Source organism: Mesocricetus auratus, unplaced genomic scaffold, assembly GCF_017639785.1.
Source record: "Mesocricetus auratus isolate SY011 unplaced genomic scaffold, BCM_Maur_2.0 Super-Scaffold_100026, whole genome shotgun sequence".
NCBI classification, from domain to species: Eukaryota; Metazoa; Chordata; class Mammalia; order Rodentia; family Cricetidae; genus Mesocricetus; species Mesocricetus auratus.
The window spans coordinates 24,510,817-24,525,596 of NW_024429207.1; positions in this window are offsets into that span (position 1 = coordinate 24,510,817).

A 14,780-nucleotide genomic window follows, 5' to 3' on the forward strand; every position below is an offset into this window, starting at 1 on the left:
TTTGAATAAACTCCCAACCTTGTCTATTGGGTCATCTTCCTCTCACTCAGCTCCAGGCCTGATCTTGGTTTCTAAGTCTATCTACATCTGACCATGGAAGATAAGCACAGATCTTTCAGTCGTGGGACAAAAGAAGCCTGGTTTGAGAGGTATTCCCATCGTTTAAGTAGTTGTGTGACTTTGGGGGATCCCTTAACCTCTCCGAACTCTCCTATTTATGAAACACGGAGGACGGTGTGAGTTGAGAGCATTAGCAGGTTCTCGGGGTTTTGTTTGGGTAGCCAGTGGTCCTCATTCCCCTTGTCACTTGGTGTCTGCACGAGTTGAGCTGTGTGACTGAAGTCTTAGCTTTCCCTACCTGGAACACTGCCCCGAGAGGTAAGGGGAAGCAGTGGAGACATGCTGAGCCCTGGTGGGAAGGAAGGTGTCTTTAAACCCTGCTGAGTCTCCATCACAGTCTCCCTCCATTTTGCTGAGGAAGTGCTTGCTGCCTGGGCCCTTGGGAGATGCTCAGGGGGGATCCCGGGACACGGGAGCAAGTGAGGTGGAAACACTGTCAGCCTTCCATCTGGCCTTGGCATCTGCCAGGAGGCCTGTGGTCTATTCCTGACATCTTTTTATAATAATAACACCACCCACTTTGTATCACATGCACAACCCCCTACGAAATCAGAGTCGGGTTATTTCTCCCTCCCCCTCACATGCCACCCTGTTTACCTGAACCCCTCCTGACTTTAGGGTCACTGCCTGGGCCACAAGCAGGTGGTGATCAGGAACACCAGCCCCAGGGGGTCTGTGTTTTATTCTCACTGTAGGCCTCACGGAAGTCTCTGGAACTTTCTAGCTCTAGGTGCCTCCCTTCCGAGGAGCAGTCCGCCTTCCCCCAGCTTGGCCTGTCTGTCTTTTTAAAAACTTATTTACTTATTTGTTTAGTGCCTATACTCCTGCAGGTTTCACGTGTGCAGGTCAGAGGACAATCGTCAGGACATGGTGATCTCCTTCCCTGTTTCTTTATATTTCCTACTAGCTGGCCCATGGGCTTCTGGGAAATTTCCCTGTCTCTGCTTTTCATCTTGCCATTGAAGTGCTGGGATTACAGGTGGTGTGTCACAGCACTGGACTTACACACAGGGCTTCGTGATTGCACGGCTAGGACTCAGCGTGCTGAGTCATCCCCTGACAGCTCCCACGGCCTTTGCTGGCACGCCCTCAGTCTCTTGCAGCACGGACTCCGAGACTGTTCACTGACCCAGCTGTACCTTGATTTGCTTTCCACCCCCAGGGCCCGGTTCAGTGTGTGCAACAACGTGGGATCCTTCATGGATCCTTCCGGACTGTCAATGAACCAGGGGAAAATTATGCTCTTGCTCCCTATAAGGATCCTTCATGGATGCCACATCCACGGGGTCTCCTTAGCCATTGTTTTTGCTTCTCATGAGTTCAGGCTTTGGCACTTTGTGGTCACTTCGGCGTTGTGCTACCTTACGTCACCAGAGGAGGAAGCATGGGAAGGGAGAAGAGGGAGAGGGGAGGGGGGAGGCCAGGAAAGCATGAATTTGCATATTCTCATAACTTTATTACTGGATGTTGTTAATTGTTCTATTTTATTAGTAGTATTGTTGTTACTCTCTTATTGTGCCTACTATACAAACCTTTATAGGCACACATGTAGGTAAACAAGATTCAGGGCATCCTCTAGGGATCTTGGAGTGTTTCCCTAAGGGACACTATATTCATTACCTACAATCCAGCACTTTCCCAAGTCGTCTTGAACTTGCATCTTGGCGATGATTTCTGCTTTTGGAAAAGCCTGTAGTTTCAACATTCTCTGGGCTCTGGCCTGATGGCCATCTCAGAGTCCCTGGGTAGGGACAGGTGGCTTTCTGAGGGTGGCCAGGAGGTGCTGTGGCAAGGATTAAAAGGCCTGGGATCTGGGCAGGAAAGAAGACAGAAGCTGCCCATGTGTCAGGCAGGGCAAGCTGCTCGCTGAGGCTCAGCACAGGAATGTAGACTAGGCATCCTGCAGTGAGTGGGGGCATAGTTTGCAGCTGGTCTGGAAAGAACCTTGTGGGGGTCCCTGTACTGGGATCAACAGTTCCCTCCCATTCTGGCAGGAGGGCTTGCTCATCCGTTCCGGGCTGGTCAAAGGGGATACAGAAGCAAACACAGCTTCCTTTCTCTCCTCTTCCTACTTACTGTTCCATAGGGCAGAAGAGAAATCCCAGAGGCACGTCAATTACACGTATGCCTGGGCAAGCCTCAATACAAGTAATCGAGCCATCTACTTAGCCTGGAGGGTGATGGTCCCCAACCCTGTGTTCCCCAAGGGCTCTGTGAATGTGCACCATTGACCTTCGAAGGGCATGCCACTAATGCAGGTGCTAAACTCAATGCCACTCACTCAGGCCTGTCATTAGCACTCAAGCCTGTGACAGGTGTTTGCCACAGTTCTGGCAGGAAGGTCAGCACCTCAGAGCTGCTGAGTTCTCCAAGCTAAAGGCGACACTTGAAGGCTGGCGAATGTCCAGGCTGGAGCTGGCAGCAGCCTGTGGCCTCGGCAGAGGGAGGGCTGGTTGGCTGAAATCAGATCTGGTTTGGAAGAGCTCAGAGCTTGGGTTCAGTGTTCTGCTCCCCTCCTGGTACCTGGGAACACATTTTCACTCCTTCTGCTAGGTTGTCATGATGGTGACCTGGGCCTCTTGGCTGGGGCAGACTCAGACAAGCCTGGGCAGCTGCAGTGCCTGGTCTGACCCAGGGTCTGGAGAGGCTGCTGGCCCTCAGGAGGCTACCTGGTTCTGGCAGCAGGCAGACAAGCGGCTGTGATCTCAGTCCCAGCCCAAAGTTGGGGCTAAGGGTGAAAGTGAGTAGGCGTGTGTGCCTAGTCTTCAGGTTTGCTTTGAGATAAAGTCTTGTTATGTGTACAGGCTGCTTTGGAACTTGAGGCTCACCTCCCTCAGTCTCCTGAGTGCTGGGACTGCGGGCAGGGGCCACCTGCCTGGCTTGGAGGAAGAGTACTGCTCTATTGGCCAACCTAGCTCTTCACTCAGAGTCCCCCTCACCAATGGTCTGACTCCAAGATGCTTTGGGGGAGGTGCAGAAGCCCCAGCTTGTTGTGGTCCTGCAGATGGTTGACAGGTGTCGTGTGTGTGTGTGTGTGTGTGTGTGTGTGTGTGTGTGTGTGTGACCAGGAGGAGCATTTGGCTTGGAGCTGGGTTTCAAACACTGCTTATTAGTATGTATCTCCAGGAGATGATCAGACACTCTGGGCTGACTTTTATCACCTGTAAGAACTGACCAGTGAACGTTAGCTTGCTTTCGTTATGAAGTAATTAGTGACAAACGCACAAGTCTCAAGTGAGAGCACTTTGTAAATGACACATTGTCTTCAGTTGTAATGGCCAGCTCACTGTGCGGGTAAGGATTCTCTTGCCAGCCGTTGTATATGCGTACCCGACTGCTTAAGAGGTTCCATCCACGTGCTTAACCGTGACTGTGAATGGGGTGTTTGACCTTCCCATGACCCTGGGAGTTGGTTGCCACAATAGTCATTTTTGATGAATGTGAATGTGATGAATGTGAACTCGAGTCTGATGACTCCATGGTGGCCATAATTATTTCTAGAAACTCCAAGGAGCCCTTCAAATGTGAAGATAGCCAGTGTCCTTCTGATGCCTGTCAGGTACATGGACATCTTTTCCTGGGGTCACTCTGACCTACGACTCCATAATAATTCCCACTGACCAGGTTCACCCTGTGGCTGTCACTGAATCATGGCCTTGGTCTAATCCAGTTAGGATCCTGACTGCTCAGTGCCTAGCGCCTCCATTGCAGCCTCTGGGATGTGAATATTACCTTGTTCTGGGGGGGGGTGGAGTTTCTTTATTCCTCCCAGGTGAATAGGGAGCTACACTAGACCTGCAGTCCTCGGTGGCCTTCCTGTAGTTCCCCTGCAGAGAAAGCGCTGAAAGAGGCCTTATGGTCATGTGAATGGGATCCATGCTGAATTCATCTGTCATCTGTCTATGAAGGGCTTGTTTCAGTGTCCTGCTGGACATACGTTGCTGGCTCCTAAGCAGAAGTTTGTGATTTCTGTTGAGAATTCTGCTTCCAGTATTTACCCTCGAGCCTAGATTGGAGCTGTGCTTGGTTGCAGGCTTTCCCAGCTTTTGAAAAACAGGGTTGGCAGTGAGCCTGGGCTTGGGAAGGTTGGTGGAGATTCCTTCCTGATGACCCAAGGTACATGGATGTGTCTTGAGCTAAGGCCTTGGCAGGGATGGAGGTGGTCTGTGAGCACACAGCCCTCTAAGGGTGGCCCTGGACACACTGTACACACGGATGCACACATAATTCCAAAGCAGAAGCAGCTTTACTCAGATTGCAGAGATGATATAGCTCCATTGCAAAAAGTTCATAAAACATACATATGTGTAAAAAAAAATAAAGATAAGCCACTATCATTCTATTGCAAACAGCCACTGTGGTAGTTTGAATGTAATTGGCCCTCACAAGCTCATGGGGATTGAAACTATTTAGGAGGTGTGGCTTTGATGGAGTAAATACGGCCTTATTGAAGGAAGTGTGTCACTGTGGGGGGTGGGCTTTGAGATCTCTTATGTGCTCAAGCTACACCCAGTGTCTCAGACTATTTCCTGTTGCCTGCAGGATCAAGGTGTAGCTCCTTCTCCAGCACCATGTCTGCCCATGTGCCGTCATGTCCCACCATGATGATAATGGACTGAACCTCTGAAACTGTAAACCATCCAATTAAATGTTTCCCTTTATAAGAGTTGCTGTGGTCATGGCATCTTTTCACAACAATAGAAACCTTAACTAAGACAGCTACTGTCATTGATTTATTGCATCCCTCTCATCTTCTGTCTAGCGGGCGCATTAAGCCTTTATATGCATCTTATGTCTTGTGCGCACATACAGCTTGCGGTTCTATGTCTTTAATGATTTTCACAAATTTAAGAAGTGCAATAGAGTCTGGCCTCTTCCAGGCTTGTCACAACCTCTTTGCATTTTCTCTTCTCTCTGCCTGAAAGCCTTCCCCCTCTGCAGTCCTCTCTCATATGACGCACTCATGACCTGCCTTGTTTCCCGTGCTCGTCCATTATACACAACGTAAATATGCCTCCACACATTAGTCTTCTTGCAAGCCTCTGATGACGTCCTCAGAACTGATCTGTAGAAGTTGAATTTCTAGGCTAGGTCTAGGTCAAAGGTTAGGAACCTTTTTTTTTAAAGCTTTTGATGAATATTCCAGATCACTTTCTAGAAATGCAAACATGTTTCTTACCTTTGGGCCACAATTTTCTCTCCCAGTTTCGGGACATTTCACTTGACCGCAACTCTCTTTTGCTGGGGTTACTAGTTTACTATCTGTCTCCTGAGCTTGACAGCAAGCCCCTTGGGTGGGAGCTACACTAATTCATCCTCCTGTCTCCCCAGGAACCTGTTCATGGCAGGTACCCGGTGACAGCAGCTTTCCACAGTGGGTGGGAAAGCAGCATCCCAGATACTTGCTCAGAAACCAGTAGGTCTCCAAATGTCTAACAAGAGAGAAACCCTGGAGTTTGCCAAACACCAGTGGAATCTATCTGTCTCTATTTCTTTCTCTTTCCAGCCTAATAGTGGAATGAGGACAGTCGTGTTTAGGAGGTGTGTTTCCCACTTTGGGTACAGAAATGGTGGTATGCAATGGAGCAACAGTTTGAGCCTTGGGCATGGAAGACACAGCCTTCCATTTCTTTGTAGGGCAGTTGCTTCTGTTCTCTTACCCTCCTACAGCGGCAGAGTTACCACCTCCCCCCAAATCTCTTGGTGCCTGGCCATGGAAGGCTGGTGTAGCCTACTCTGCATGTACTGCTGTGACCTGGGTTCATTTCCACGCCTGGGACTAGGAACTCCCAGAGGCCTCCAAGATGCAGGAGGCTGGACCCTATTGGTTCAGGGCACCGTGAACAGCTTAGAACCTTTAGCCTAACATCTCTAAACATCTGGGAAAACCTGGGGCTGCCCCAGAGACCTTGGAAGAGTGTGCTTCCTGCCCCAAAGAGAAGCCCCGAAGGTTGCAGCCTGGCTCCTTTCTGTTTTCCACGCTGTTTTGAGGGGAAAAGGGTGGGAGCCCCCCAATTTTATTTAAAAAGCACTTCTTTTGAGGTAAAGTGTCATGTCATTCTGTTTCCCAGCCAGACCTTGAATTTAAGATCTTCCGGCCTCAGCATTCCGAATGCTGCAATTAGAGATGTGTCCTTACACTGAGCCTTAGGCTTTCCTGGCTTGGTCCCTCATGGCCTGTCTAGACTCTCTGAAACTTCTCTGTTTGTGACATATTTATGAATAGTCTCTCACTTCCTTATTACCCGGACATTATGAGGTGGGTGCCCATCCTTTTACAGAGGAAGAAATGGAGGCTTAGGGAGGAAGCCAAGCTAGGGGAAGTCACAGCTAGGAGAAGAACCAGTCAGAACCCAGGTTTCTGGCCCTAGTGCTGCCTGCTCTCCTGCAGCCTGCTCCAGGGCCCTGGCTTCTGGCTAGGCTTTGTGAACCTACAGACATGTGCACACATGATGCGTGCATACTTGAACTATCTTCCAGCCTGATGTTGAGGCCCTCGGGCCCTGTGCACACCAGGAGGGAGTGTGGTTTGCTCCTACAATGGGAAAGAATTGATATTTCTGGTCATGTGACTCCAGGCAGACAGTCCCCCATCCCCCCCCCCAATCCTGATCCTTTATTTGTGAGTGAGGATTACACCGTCTACCTCAGAGTGCGGGTATGATTAACCAAATTCAATTAGGTTTCTTTAGGGGCAGTGTTTGGCGCACGGCAGGCCCTCCATTAAATGCTATTTATCTCCTCCTCGATCCCTCCAGTCAAGTTGAAAGGCAGAGGGAGTTTGCCTGACAGACTTGACCTGTCATGCCCTTGCTTTCATTTGCCAGAAGCTCCTGTCTCTCCAGGTTTGCTCCCCCCTACCCCCCCTTGCGAGTCTGTCATTTCCATTCACATCAACTTCTGTGAATTTTGAGCTTTACTCTTCCCATCAACTTCGCATTGTGCGATGGAACAGAGCAAGATAGCAGTCCTTCACTCCAAACTGCAAATCCTTAAAATGGGGCTGGAGACATCTTCATGCCTCCCACAGGCACACGCCCCGACACCTCCACCCAGCCCTCCTGACCGTCCTGTGATGTTCGGGTAGACTTTGGGCAGCTCCCTTTTCAGACTTCAGATGTGCCCCGAGGATCTCCACAGAGCTTACTCTCTGCTGTGCTTTGTCACCAGGCCCCACCCTCCAGGCTGAGTGGTGCCCTGGGAGCTGTCAGCATGACTGCTTGCTGGTACGCTGGTCCTGGGGCTTGGAGAGGAATGCACCAGGCTGGTTTCCATTACCTGCCTTGAATCATCCTCCACAGCCCAGGCTGCCCAGGGCAGAGTGCGTGAATCCACAGCTGTCATGGAGAGGGAGCAGGATTCGGGGCTCAGTACTCAGGCCTGGGGGTGGAAGCTTGTATCAGGCTGGCTTTTCCTCAAGGAAGAACAAAATTAAGTCAGACTTACTTAATGTTAGGGCAATCTCCCTGTTAGGCAGTGAGAGTCGTTGTCCTTACAGGTAGGTATTCAAGGACTGTATGCTCACTCTCAGTGGTGGGGGTAACTTTAGGAGGAAGTAACTTTCTTCGTTGTAGGATTTGCTGAGCTGTGACTGGGTTTCTGGCCTGTGATTTTAAATTTGACGACTGTGTGGGCATCTGCTTTTGTTCAGCAGTGTGCTGGGTACTAACCACGAGCCGGGCTCTGATAGATTAACTCATTGATTTCCAGACAGAGCCTAGTGGTGGAGGCACTCACATTTCTCGTTTAGAAACAGGAAAACGAAGGCACGAGGGTGAGCTGCCCACGTGTTCCTCCAGGAACTCCATGTTACCATTGCCCTGCCTGGCGGTATTTCCAGGAGGCGTAGCATCACAGTTTGGCTCTCCACTTGAGTGGGGAGGGTGCCTTAGAGTTAAACGAGGCAAGTGAGGTTTCCTAGGATGGGCAGGCCCCTCGGAGAGCCCCTTTCTTCAAGCACACCTCATAACCCGAGGATGTTGCGGCAGACAGGGCAGCCTCCAGTTGATGAGTAGGAGGGTGTTTAGGGCACTCATGGGGCCAGAGGACCTGGAATCTTGGAAGTCCAGGTTGGCATGCAGCTCAGAGCTCAGAGGTAGCATCCCTGCCTACCGTGCACAAGGTTCCAGTGGTCATATTAGGACTGCAAAAGAAACTGGTAGCAACCAAAATGAGACAAAATTAAGTGGGCAGAGGATTTATGAGATTGAAGAGAAATGAAAACAGAAAACCAAACAAAACTGGCAAGCACCATCGGAAGCTCTTGGAGGGAAAGATGCGATGGGGGGTTGGGGGAACTTCAGAGCCTGGGGTTTACTCCCCAGATTTGCCACTTTTGCTCCTTGTGTATCTAGGGTAGGGTGGCTTACAACACCGGCCCTCACTTTTCCTATCTGTGAAAGGGGGTGATGGTGGACATCTTGCCTGATGTGTGCTGGGAAGGCACCGAAGCAGACTCTGTTTACACAGAGACTCAGGAGTGAGAACCGCTCGGCAAATGTCTATATGTCTTATTCTAGGAGACGGAGCAGATTTGAGGACTACCGGGTAGGACTGAGAAGGCAAACTGTCCAGCAGATGCCCCCCCCCATTCCTTGATGCTGACACTCTCCCGGGGTGTGTGTTAGGCAAAGGCTAGGGGTGTAGCTCCGTGGCAGGACACCTGTCAAGTAGGCAAGAAGCCCTGAGTACATACTCAGCACCACGAAGAGGAAAGAGAAAAAAGGGATGGCTTTCTGGGACTCTAAGAACCCTGGAACCGGGTGCCCAGGGCCTGCTGAGGACCTGGGGACAAAGACTGCTTTGTCCCTTTGTCCCTCTAGGCTCTCAGGTATACCCAGTACCCATTGTCATGCTGGCTAGGGTCAACAGAGCTGGCCTCAGCACGCTCCCCTTTCCCTTTTCTCAAGCATCCTTGCCTGAGAGCACCCTTCATCCCCTGACCTGCAAACCCAGCAGGCTTGGGCAAACATCTCCACTCTTCCTGGTCACCCAAGAGTCTGGAGGAACGACTTCCTGCAGCAGACAGACTGACGACAAAGACAAGACGTGGAGAGCAAGGAGAGTGTGACGGTGGCACAGCCGTCACTGCTCTGCGACCCTGAGTTGATGGCAGGGCCCCGAGTGAGGTTTAACTTCCAGGCTGCCCCTAAAGTTTAGGAAGGCTGGAGCTTGTTAAAGACTTACATGAGGTCACAGAGCAGGTGAGTGACAACATCAGTCATCCCTAACGAGGATTTTCCACTTCCACACCACACAGCAGTAACTATGTAAAGGTCCTGCCTATGTTCATGTCTCAGTCTTCCCATCTGTAAAATGGGTGGATTCTCCCATGGCGATAACATGCTCTGATTATGTTGTTTCTCTTTTAATCTACATGTTAGGACCAGACACTTGTTTGCCTTGGGAGAGCTAGAAGTTGTGTTGGCATTGCAGGGCAGCTCACCTGACTTGAAGGGATGGAGATGCGTTTCTGACTATTTCTTTGTAAATAGCTGTCTTGGTCTCTAGGGAGTTTAGGAACCACACTGGTTCTTCTTCTATTGTGGTTGACTGCAACTAGTGAAGGCTTGATGGCTGGTCCCAGAGGATGGTCTTGGGGGAGTCTCTTTTCCAGCATTTTCCTTTTTAGAGACAGGGTCTTAGTATATAGTTCTGGCTGACCTAGAACTCAGTGTATACACCAAGCTGGCTTTGAACTCATAGAGATCCACCTGTCTCTGCCTCTCAAATGCTGGGGTTAAATGTGTGTGTCACCACATTTGACTCTTCCTGTGTTTTTGATAGTAGGACCTGTCAAGGTCACTCTGTGCCCTGCAAGGCTTGGGGGCATGGGCACACACAATCCCAGTGCCCTTGCCTGCAGGAGGATGGATCAGTGACCCCATAAAGGTCCTGATGCAGCCTCCTGGCAGATAGATCATCAGCCTCCTTTGCCTTCAGAGTCTCATTGGCAAGAGGCTGCCTACAGAGATCCCGTGATAACACAGCCCAGCGCTCCGAGCCAGGAGGCTGTTTTGAGTGTTTAACCTGCTTCCCTCCTGCTGTAATTTAAGGCCCCCTTTCTCTTGTTGAGTGCAAATGGAGAACAGCTGCTCACGATCATCCTCCGACATCAGCAATTTTTCAAGATGACCCTGTGAGACAGGCCAGGGTCATTAGACCCAATTTGGTGCTTAGCAAATATGTATCTCTTCCTGTGCTTGTCGGGCATGGCCTGGCTGGTTGGGCACGATGAGTAGTTTCGAGTTTATTAGAGCTCTTTGCAGGAGTTCCTCCACACTCTGGATCCCGGAGGGAAGAGATCTTGATGTTAGATTTGTTCACAGAATGCTCTTCTGTGGCCCTGGCTGATCATGGCAGAAGCTGTGGTACTGAGGGGAACAGTTATCCACAGTGGCTGGGGTTGAAGTCTCAGGCAGCCTCTTCCTTCCTTCCTTCCTTCCTTCCTTCCTTCCTTCCTTCCTTCCTTCCTTCCTTCCTCCCTCCCTCCCTCCCTCCCTTCCTTCCTTTTTCTTTCCCTCTCTCCCTCCCTCCTTCCTCCCTTTTTTCTTTTCTCTCTCTCTTTTTTTTTTTTTTGAGCAGGGATCTAGCTATGTAGCCCAGGCTATCCTTGAGCTCTTGAGCCTCCTGGCTCTGGGTTTTGGGGTTACAGACTGCAGCACCTGGCCTTTGGGGATTTCTTTTCAATCAGCAAGGGCAGGTGGATTTCCTGCTGCCACAAGGGGCCACAATGAAGACATGGGGGAAGAGCCATGAGATTGGTTTCCACAGTAGAGACTCCTGGCCTTCTGTCCCCTCTGAAAGGAGGCAGGGACAAAACATAACCAAGCAGCCAACCATCCCTGTCCCTCAGAGCAACAGTATCAACAACAAGAAGGGAACAACAGTCCCTAGGGCTGCTGGGCAACCTCCTTTCTGACTCAGGCCCAAGTGGCTCCTCTCTCTTCTTCCCGCTAAACCGCAGCGCAGAGAAACAGGGTGATAGTGTTTAAACACAGGTGACTCCTAGGGTAGGAAACCACACAGCTTGATTTACCTTTTCCAGCCCTTCCCCAACTGACCTCTGAGGGAATCCTCACATCTTTCCCAGCAGTGATCTCTGGGCCCCACAGTCCTTGGTTCCACATATCTGCATCTCTTTCCCTAAAGAGCAAGGGCTTTAGGGACACAGATTCCCCAAATCCCCTCCTGGGCTCTTTTATTCCTGGAGGTCAGAGGCCACACTCCTCAGCAAACCTTGGGCTCAGGGCTGAACTGCTCCTTAGGTTTGTTAGTGGCTGAGATCAAAACAGTGCTGGCCGTTAATCCCTCTTGGTGGCAGTCAGGTTCCAGGGCAGCTGAAGAGAGTTGATAGCTTTTTGGACCTCAAAGAACAAATGTCCCCCAGTCCACCTAGTTCCACTTCTGCCAACAAGCTGTCTTCCCAAGAGCTTCTGTGGCCAGTACATCCCTAGGTCTGCTCTGGAGCCCTGGGTACCTGGAGCGAGAGGAAGGCAGGAGAGGGGAGCAGCATATGTGTGCATGGATGTGTGTGTATGTGTGTGTGTATGAGTGTGTGCATGGATGTGTGTGTGAGTATGGATGTGAGTGTGTGCATGGATGTGTGTATGTGGGTGTATATGGATGTGACTATGTATGCATGGATGTGTGTGAGTATTGAGTGTGTGTGTGAGTGTGTGCATGGATGTGTGTGTGTGAGTGTGTGCATGGATGTGTGTAAGTGAGTATAGATGTGAGTGTGTGTACATGGATGTGAATATGTGTATGTCTGTGTGTGTCTTGGTCCTGTGTATCTTCTCCTAGACAAATGATTGGGGGTTAGGTTAATGAATTCAGAGCCTCATGCACCCTAATGCAGTGGTTCTCAACCTTCTTATTGCGGAGACCTTTTAGTACAGTTCCTCATGTTGTTGTGACCTCCAAACACAGAATCATCTGTAAATATCTGTGTTTTCCAATGGTCTAAAGCAAACCCGTCAAAGAATTATTTCACTGCCCCCTGATCCCAGGTTGAGAACCATCGCTCCATGAATCCTTGAGTCCCACTCCTCCATTTCATAGGGGGACCTGAGACCTGGGCAGTCGAAGGGCCCACCCAACTGCAGGTGATGAGAAGACTCACATAGAGACATTTTCTCCATGTCCAACCTACAGGATAGCGTCTGAGCTTCAGGAAGCAGTTACTACTGCAGTATCTTGAAAGGGACCCTAAGCCTTGAAGACTCACTCCTCTATTTCTTTTCCACTATCCACTGGAACCCACCATGACTGTGGCATTCTGTACATGTCTCAATGACCAGGTGGTTGATATGACAAAAAGTCATGGTTAGTGGAGAAAGTAAGATGAAGCCAGGCAGACCTCAGCCTGTAGGAGCCATGGAGGCCCCTGAAGGGTGTCTGAGAAGGACAGTCTCTCTTAACAAGGAGCGCTTGGCTGCTTCAGGACTCCTGCGGCTTTGGGGGCTGGTCTTTTGCCTTTAGAACTACCCACAGAAAAATTTAGCTTAATCTTCATTAGCTCGTGGTGGAAGGGAAGGTCTGAGAAGGGCAGTGACTGATGTATAGTCGGGAGCCCTGGATCCTCAGTGAGACATCAGGACCTCAAGGCAGGACCTCATTTAGACAACAAGATGTACACAAGCATTGCTGTCACCGTGCTGTGTGCTCAGTCAAGACTAGATGAATGTGTGTTCACACTTCGGAGCTATGCTCCACAGATAAAAGTAGCTTTAAATTCTGCATGAGAAGATAGAGCTGAATCCTTAACTCTCACTGTTTGAGTGAACTCGAAGAGTAGGGGCTGCTTGGCCTGTTCAGCATCTACACTCCTAGAGAAGAGGCAGTGTGTGTGTGTGTGTGTGTGTGTGTGTGTGTGTGCACTTGCATGTGCATGCATGCATGTACAGAGATTTAGTCTAGAGTTCAAAGCCTGTTGGATGATGGCCTTCAGTCTTTGCTAGCTTTGGACCCTGAGCCAACGAACATTTTTCTCATTTGTATCAACCTCATAAACACTCAGTGGGGCAAAGTTTGTCCCTATAAATGTTTACTTTAGAGACACACTGGGAATTCTTAGTCCAAGTCACATTAAAGAGGATTCAACTGGGACAGGGTTAGGGGACCCTTCCACTCTGGGTAAGATGTGGGCATGCTGGGAGACAAATTACCCCAGGTGCAAGGGATGACTGGGGGGACTGGCCTCAACTGCCTGAAAGAAAGTCCTCTCACTTTCAGAGGATGAGAATTTCAGACACCAAGAGCAGCCTGGTGGCATGTAGAGTCTTCATGTCACCTCACAAGGCTCCACTTGGAGGCTTTGTTATGGGAGGAACTGGACCCTAACCAATTTATATGTTGAAGTCCCTAACCCCAGCATGTTAGAATGTGACTATTTGGGAATGGGTGGCTAAAATGGTTAAGATAGAATAAACTGAGTGGTTAGAGTGGCCTTGGCCCAATATGACTGATGTCTAGATACATAGACCAGGATGTAGAAATACCGGAAGCTATGTGGGGGTGAACACAGGGAGAAGGAGACAACCCCCAAACTAATGAGAGAGGGTCTCAGAAGCCCCCAAGCTGCTGACCCCTTCATCTTGAACTTTGTTGTTGTTGTTTTGAGACAGGGTTTCTCTGTGTATCCCTGGCTGTCCTAAACTCTATAGACCAAGCAGGCCTTGAACTCAGAGATCCGCCTGCCTCTGCTTCCCAAGGGCTGGGATTAAAGGTGTGTGCCACCACCTCCCAGCTCATCTTGGACGTTTAATCCCCAGTCTGTGAAGAAAGTGTTTGTCCTATGATTGACTAGCCTGTGGATTTTGTTGTATCAGCTACAGCTCCTAATACAGGTTCTCCAAAGAACATGCCAGCAGCTGAGAGGGAGCCAGGACCAACACCTCCTCGTGTTCTTTCTGGGGACCCTGAGGAGGAGGCTTCGCCATTCCTGTTCTGAGGGCCCAACCTCTGTGGCCCTCACTACACAGGCCTGTCTTCTTGTGGGTTTATGCGGTAGGGAGATGGAGGGTGACTCTTCCCCATCCTGGGAAAGCCAGTCTGTTGACGGGGTTGGGGGCTCCTGGATCTGCCTGGCTCAGGTCACTCAGCTACCTGGATTGTGGGGAGTTTCACCAGTCTCAGCTTGAGTCCTGTGAAGCCTTAGCAGTCAGGCCAGGCATGCGCAAAGGAGCAGAGGGCAGTGCACATGCGCTCTGCCTTGCTGCTGGGATGGGTGTGGGGAAGCTGTGAACTCCTCCGCCTCTTGCCCGTGTCAACTCCAGCATGACACATGCACAAAAGGTACCTTTTACAGGTGGGAAATTATAGGTGCTTCTACTTCAAAGGCCTTGGCAACCAGGGCTCCTCTTTGATAGATGACAGTATTATTAACGGTGATTTATTGCTGGGGCCATTTTGACAACAGAAATAACCAGTTTCCCCACCTTCTTGGCTCCTTACCCCCCCCAACACCTTGTGGTGTCTTTTTTTTTTTTTTGTGGACTGGAGCGGGATGGAGGTTACCTCCCTATACAAGGAGGCTCTGGGCATCTGTTGAATGCACACAGTGAGGTATCTGGCTTATTAACTTGTCATCAGGTGTCATAAAGTTTAGTGAAATGCTGGCGGAGTGTAATCCTAAACAGGGCAATTACCCAGTTATT